This window comes from Sinocyclocheilus rhinocerous, unplaced genomic scaffold (genome assembly GCF_001515625.1).
Source record: "Sinocyclocheilus rhinocerous isolate Xijiao unplaced genomic scaffold, SAMN03320098_v1.1 scaffold605, whole genome shotgun sequence".
In the NCBI taxonomy this organism is placed as follows: Eukaryota; Metazoa; Chordata; class Actinopteri; order Cypriniformes; family Cyprinidae; genus Sinocyclocheilus; species Sinocyclocheilus rhinocerous.
In genome coordinates this window covers 1,099,148-1,106,722 of record NW_015661612.1, presented here as the reverse complement: position 1 = coordinate 1,106,722, position 7,575 = coordinate 1,099,148, and the positions used below count along the sequence as shown (strand labels likewise).

The 7,575-nt window shown below is 37.6% G+C and overlaps 1 pseudogene; it reads left to right on the top strand.

The window, feature by feature from the left end:
• LOC107726401 (androglobin-like) overlaps nucleotides 1–7,575 on the top strand; it is a 53,630-nt pseudogene that overhangs the window by 20,559 nt on the left and 25,496 nt on the right.

The window sequence follows — 7,575 nt, the reverse complement described above, 5'->3', positions numbered from 1 at the left end:
AAATGCCCACCTCTTTTATTAGTTTTATAAATTTGTAATAAAATAAAAAAAAACATATTATATTATATTATAAATATTATATAATATGAATAAAAAATACATTAATTTAATTTACTTAAAACACTGGCCACCATTGTTACCATATTTTTCGCACTGACCTGTTTCTCTGTCTCCTTTCCTTTGGTCCTGCATGGCGTTCAGGTGTACAACAGCCACTTTGAAATCTTCATAAACTCTTCTATAGTGCCAGACACTCCACTGCTGTTCATGCCAACTGGTTTTACTTTATTCCGTCCTTTCGCAATAGTGTAACTGTCAGAGTCCTGTTGTAAGAGGACTTCTCCATCTCCATTTCCAATAACTGTGTTATCAGCCTCATAGGAGTATTTGTAAATCTATATGTGTGTTTGTTTTCAGAGATAGTCACCTGTACTCAGGTGCTGAATTCTCACGCCTCCCTCCACGTGGCAAGCAGTTGAACACAGAATGAGGCGTAAAGTCCAAATAGAAATGAATGTGGGTGACATTTAGTGCAGATGTTGATTATTTTGTGGGAGTAAAGCGTGGACACGTGGGCTTTTAAGTTACGACCTTGAATAACAAGCAAACAGGAATCATGGTTGAAGAGGATAAGTGATTTTACATAAGTTGGTAGTGATGTGGTCACATGGAATTTGCATTATTTCCAGATGCAGGACCTGAAATTGTGAAATATGGAGGGGGGGTGTGTTCATTAAATCAGCAAACCCATTTACAAGGGGCTGCATGTTCTTCAAAGCCAGTTGAATGGAAACAATTTATCAGTAAAATATCAGTACATACAAATGGATTGGAATAACAGCACCTCTTTGTATGCCTGCTAGACGTGCTCCATAATATAGTGCAGTTAAATATGACATTGGCTGCCATCCAAAAGCCAGTAATGATGCTATATTCTCTTAAACATACCTCTTAAATCTTCTGAATCTGCTTATATGATGAGTGTGACCATACAGTGCTGAAATAATCAAAGCCGAGTTAAGAGCCTCGGCAGCTCGTACGCACACACTCAAAGCCTAATGTACACATTTAGCACAGAGGATTCATTGTATTAGCACACAAGGGACTGAAGTCTGCCGTTAACCTGGATGCCACTGAAACCGACAGTCATGTGCAGAGTCTATATCAAGGCTGAGAGAAACTACAAACCAGTCCTGGACTCCTGGTCATAGAGGTCATGTTGCTCATGCTGAGAGAAGTAGAGTAGTATAGAGGCATGCATGTGTGATATCTTTTCTTTTTTCATTTTTGAATTTGAAAGAGGTTAATTCATCCTGAAATTAACATTCTGTGGTTATTTACTTACGTTATATTTTAAATCAGTTTGATTTTAATCTTCCAGATTGAGCAAAAATGAAAACTCCTAGTCCTTTGAAGCCATACTATAGACCAAAATGATTGCATTTTGCCCTGTAGAAGATCTTGTAGAAGATTTGTGAATACTCTCATGTTAACAATTGAGAGTATTCACCTCAAAAGTGTAATGTACTGTTGAAAAAGTTTGGGGTCGGTATGATTTTTTCCCCCATGTTTTTATTGTCTCTTATGCTCACCAATGATACATTTATTTGGTCAAATTTTAAATAACTGTTTTCTATTTTAATATATTTCTAAATTGTAATTTATTCATGTAATGCAAAGCTGAATTTTCAGCATAATTATTCCAGTCTTCAGTGTCACATGATCCTCCAGAAATCATTTCAATGTTTAAAACCAGTTTTGCTGCTTAATATGTTTATAGATACTCTGAATTGTTTGAAATAAAATCTTTTGTAGCATTATACTGTAAATGCAATTACTGTCATTTTTATTCAATTTAATATGTCACTGCTGAATAAACGTTTCAATTTCTTTAAAAAAAAAAAAAAATCTTAATGACCCCAACTTTTGGCCTTAAAAAGGGATTTGAGCGCTATGGCAAAAAAAGTATATTCATTGCATTAAGCTTTCATATGACTTCAGAAGTTGCAAATATATATTTGCAATATAGTGCATGTTGTATAGACAACCTTTATGGTACTTTACATGGTGTTGATTGACATGAGGGTGGATAAAGGATGACAGAAATTTCATTTTTGGGTTAATTATTCCTGCAAGCATATCAGCTTCAGCTGCAATGTGTGTACAGCTGAAATGCTGTTTTTAATTGAATAGTGAATAGAAAAGCAGTAATCTGTCAGGCTGTTTATCTGCCGAGTTCAAAGACAACAATTCATGCCAAACCATGACACACTCCTCCATTCTGTGGCCCACTGATAGTGATAACCCTTATCAGGCCTCTGGAGAAGCAAATCCCTTTTTGAAAGCCAAAGTGACTGATAGCACGCCGTTTACAACGCCAACGTCCCAGACGCTGTTATTTTCCAGCTATTACTTCACACAGCGTTTGAACTCAGTGCCTATGGTGATGTGATCGGCCCAAAAGTCTATTAACTCTTCCATGTTAACGGCCTGTTTAGAACTGCTGCTGTGGACCATCTGTTTGGTGTCGCGTTTTATTGCGAGCTCAGACTGGAATGTATGGCTGTTTTTAAAGCACAAATTTCCCTTGACCTGCAATTTTTCTCTTTCTTTCTTTTCTCCACCTACAGCCAGTGGGATTTTTGCGGTAAGATTGGGCCTTTGTCAACGAAACATGACACGTGCGTTGGTGTATGTTGGTGTGCTAATAGCCTTAATAGCTGCGACGGAAGCAAGACCTAAATCAGGTTGGTTAAACCGCAGTCATAACACTTAAAAATCAATCTTGGCAGTAAGTTTTACATGCAAAACTAAACCAAAATATAAGCATGAATGGCATAGGCCCAATATGCAAATTGTCTTTATAATTTGAATATTAGGTTTCTAAATGTCTCTTGAATGGTTTCATGCTCTTGGCAGCCATTAATTAACCACACAAAGCACATAGTAATAACATCATGTTTGTCCTCACAGAGTTGGTGAACTTCTATTTTAATATGTTCTGAGTAAATTTTTCTTTTAATTTGGGTAATTTTGTTCATGGTTACCCATCTTCCAAATTTGGACCCAAATGGGGTTTGATTAGATGGCATTGGATGCATTTTCTCCTCCCTCTTAAAAAAATAAAGATGTATAGGCTTTGCTATTTAAATTATGCATGATATAGTTTTTTTGCATTTTGCATCTGTAACCCTATCAGAACAGATCTGCAGCCAATTTTTTGTATGATACCAATAAATGCATTCAAAATAGGCCAAACTGTCCACTTCATTGAGACTTGAGTGGTCTGTTTTTAAACTTTAGCTTCCATGTCTGTTTATGATGTTTTCAAAACTTTTACATTTCAGTAAAACATGGCCCTGATATTGGAAAACACTGTACACTCTTAAAAATAAAGGAGGTTCTACCATTGAAGAACCATTTTTGGTTCCCCAAAGAAACTTTAAGTTTCTTAACTTAATTTTTCCTTAGTGTAATTTTAATAATCTAAAAAAAATCTTTTCCATTATAAAGAACCTTTTATGCAATTGAAAGTTTCCATGGATGTTAAAGGTTAATTTGGTTCCCAAAGGGCATTTCATTAAACAGTTCTTAAAAGATCCATTTTTGTTTGAAGAGTAATTTAAACCTTTTTCTACAATAAAGAACCTTTTGTGTAATGTAAAGTTTCAATGGATGTTAAAGGTTCTTTATGGAACCATCGATGGCAATAAAGAACCCTAGTGTACTTGTTTTCGTAAATCAGTATTGTCATTGTGTGTTTTTCTTTTTTTTCTTCCATTTTTTTACAGCTGAACCGAAGTGTAAATCTGGCCCGGTCGACCTTGTGTTCATCATCGACGGCTCGCGCAGCGTTCGTGCCCATGAGTTTGAGACAATGCGCAAGTTCATGATAGACATCATCCATGAGCTGAACATTGGCCTGGAAGCTACAAGAGTTGGTGTGGTCCAATACTCCAGTCAAGTCCAGAACGTGTTCTCCCTCAAAGCCTTCAGCAAGCCTGCTCAGATGGTCAAAGCCATCAACGAGATCATTCCATTGGCACAGGGCACCATGACCGGCCTGGCCATCCGCTATGCCATGAACGTAGCCTTCTCTGCTGAAGAAGGTGCCCGTCCCAACGTCCCCCACGTAGCGGTTATCGTGACAGACGGCCGTCCTCAGGACCGTGTGGCTGAAGTGGCAGCTGCTGCGAGGGAGTCTGGGCTTGAGATCTACGCCATTGGTGTCGCCAGGGCTGATATGACCTCACTGCGAGCTATGGCATCTCCACCGTTTGAGGATCACGTGTTCCTGGTGGAGAGCTTTGACCTCATTCACCAGTTTGGTCTTCAGTTCCAAGACAAGCTTTGTGGTAAAGTGTTTCTCCATTTGATATATGCTCCACATTAGAGAAAGGATCTAGTCATAAAAGTTTAACTTTTTAGGATTCTTTTCTAAAAGATTCTAACCTCAAACCTCAACTCAAAGGTGTAATTTCTTCTTAGCAATAACAAAGGATGTACCCTACCATGCAAATATTTTAGGGTCTGTTTATATTGTTAACGATTTTGAAAAAGTCTCCTGTGCTCACCAAGGCTACATTTATTTGAGAAAAATCAAGTAAAATCAGTAATATTTCACAATATTACTGATTTTACTTGATTTTTCTCAAATAATGAAAAAAAAAAGATTTCTATTTTAATATATTTTAAAATATAAATTATTCCTGTGATGGCACAACTGAATTTTCAGCGGCCATTACTCCAGTCTTCACATGATCCTTCAGAAATCTTTTTAATATGTTGAATTGGTGCTCAAGAATCCATGTTGAAAACAGTTCTGCCGCTTAATATTTTTGTGGAAATGGTGGTAATTTATACATTAATTTTATAATTTATAAATTTTGTAGGATTATAAATGTCACTTTCAATCAAATAATAAATATACATTTAAAAGCATTACTTTCAAATCTTACTGACCCAAACTTTTGAACGTTATTTTATGTCGTATGAATGGTGACTGCTCTCTCTGAACAGATGCAGTCGAGGGTTTAACTGTACTCCAGGGGTTGCACTGTGTGTGGCCGTGTGTTACAGTTTATGCCATCTGTACAAGCAGTGTGCAACAAAATGTTCTGCTCTCTGGCTGTAGTGTGACTGGTGGCCGGGAGGCCGAGACAGGCTATGACGCCTCTTTCTCCCTAATCAAGAGAGCGCCTCTGGCAGATCCAGCATTAGAGAGAGAGAATAAGAGAGAGAAAGAATGGTAAAACACCCGTGCCTCGTTGCATAAAAGGACAGGTCATGTCCTCGGAATGATATAAAAAGCAGCACAATTAGCCTGTCAGTCATCAGCGTGGATGTCTCACAAGGGGTTCAGCTTAGATCGGACTGAGACAGATAGCTTCTGTGTAGTTTGTAAGACAAGTGTCCGTGTGTGCCTGTGGGATCTAACTGGATTGATGTACCCTTACAGGAATAGTTCACCCAAAAATAAAATCATTAATGTCTTTTGCTTACATTATTTACAGTGGTTCCGAACCCGTATGTCTTTCTATGGCACACATAATTTGACTGATTATTTATTTATCCTGGCCTCTCTTTTCCATATAATGAAAATGAATGAAAATTGGGGCTGTCACAACAAATAAGTATCAAAAATTTATCTATACGAATCATGTTCACTTATTCAAAGTCTTCTGAAGCCATTGGATAAGTTTTAGTCTGTTTCTTACACAAGAAGTATTATGATGACTTACACAAGAATTATGAAATCCAGCCTATTTACTGTTTTTTTTTTACATTAACATTTTTGATAATTGAAATAAAGAACTAAATGAAAATTGGAGATGTTGCCTTGGCAACTAACTAAAATAATCTTTGTCCAAAAATTATTTCAACTAAAAAAAAAAAAAGAGAGAGAACAAAAAAAAAAAAGAAAAAATAATAACTAAATTACTAATTAACTAAAAAAAGTCTCTTCTTAGTGTTAATGAGAGAAGAGTGTTTGTGCTTTTTATGTTCTTTTTGAAGCTTGAGTGACACTTCGTTCAATTTATGTTCAAAAATTGTTTTTTCATTTGTTTTTCAGGGGTTTGGAACAATATGTGGTTGATTTAATGAGGACAATAAAGGAATGCTTGTTATAATTTACTCACCCTCATGTCATTCTAAAACTGTATGACTTACTTTCTTCTGAGGAACACAAAATAAGATATTTTGAACATTTATACATTGGAGTTAAACTTAACTTAAGAGCCCACTGACTTCCATTGTATGGACACAAAACACTGAGACATTTCTCAGAACTTTTTCTATGTTCCACAGAGAGAATAAAGTCATACAGTTTTTTTTTTTGGTTGAAGTCACCTGATATATTTTAGACCTATAATGAGTTTTTGATAATGTTGTAAGCTGCATTAGGTATGAACAGTAGCTGGTTTACCGCAGTAATGTATGGAATGCAACCTGAGGTGTTTACTACCATATTAAAAAATTACATTTGAAATTGCTAGACTGCTGGTTCTCTTCTCTTCTCCCTTTCCCACTCACTCCCCTCTGCTCTCCATTCCTCCATTCCTCTTTCCCCTTCTCTTCACCTCAGATCTGTGGTGAGTCACAGTCTATCTCTGAATCACTGGCGCTGTCGTTCGTTAGACGTGGCATAGAGAGAGCCCCTAATTGTCCTCCACATTTAAATTGCACTGTCGGACGACTCCTCAGGCTTTAAAAGGCTTTCTAAGTGACATGAGGTTGGGTTCAATCATGGGGAAAAAAGCACATTGGAGAGGTTTCTAAGGCCTCAGCTGGATTGTTTCCATGGAATCACAACGGGTTACTTAAAGAGTAAAAAAAAAAGAAAATTTGAATAATTTTACAAAAAGGTGTCTCAGTTAGCGAGTACAGACTGCCATGCTAATCAAACCCGTGTCCCCTTATCCTGTCAGCTCTTTTTTTTTAAAAATCAAACCCATGTCCCCTGATCCTGTCACCATTTGAGTGCCCTTAATGTTTATGGCACCCGCTCTCCTGTGAGCAGTTAATTGAAGGAGAAAACCCTTTCTGGTGCGAGTCCAGATGTCAGATTAGAGGATTTCTCATCGGGTTCTGGAAGCCAAACGGGCTCAGCGGATGCTGACTGGATGAATGTGGACGTCCTCTGTCTACACTGCTTTCCTCTGCCATGTCTCTCCCAGCCCACCCTGTGCACTTTTTATCCCTCCATTTCCCCCCAGGTAACAGCAGAGGACAAGAAAAAGGACGACAGCATTGCCAAGGGTGAGACGTGTAAGCAATGCCACGGCTCAGTCCGCCCTGTCATTCAAACACATGACATTCACTGTAATATATGGTATATGTATAATGCTCATGTTCGTCAGTTATGTTTGGTGGTATGTGTTATTCAAGATGGCGCCACACATGGCCGCCTCGGTTTGTTGCTCCTTGGTACTTTTACTGTTTTTGTTTGTTTGTCCTGTCTTAAGCAACGTTTTTCCGATCAGCTTCACTAGAAACGAACACTTGGACATAAGGAATAGCACACCAGATAACTTTTTGCCGACGTTTGAACATTCAGACGTTTTACTGGACATT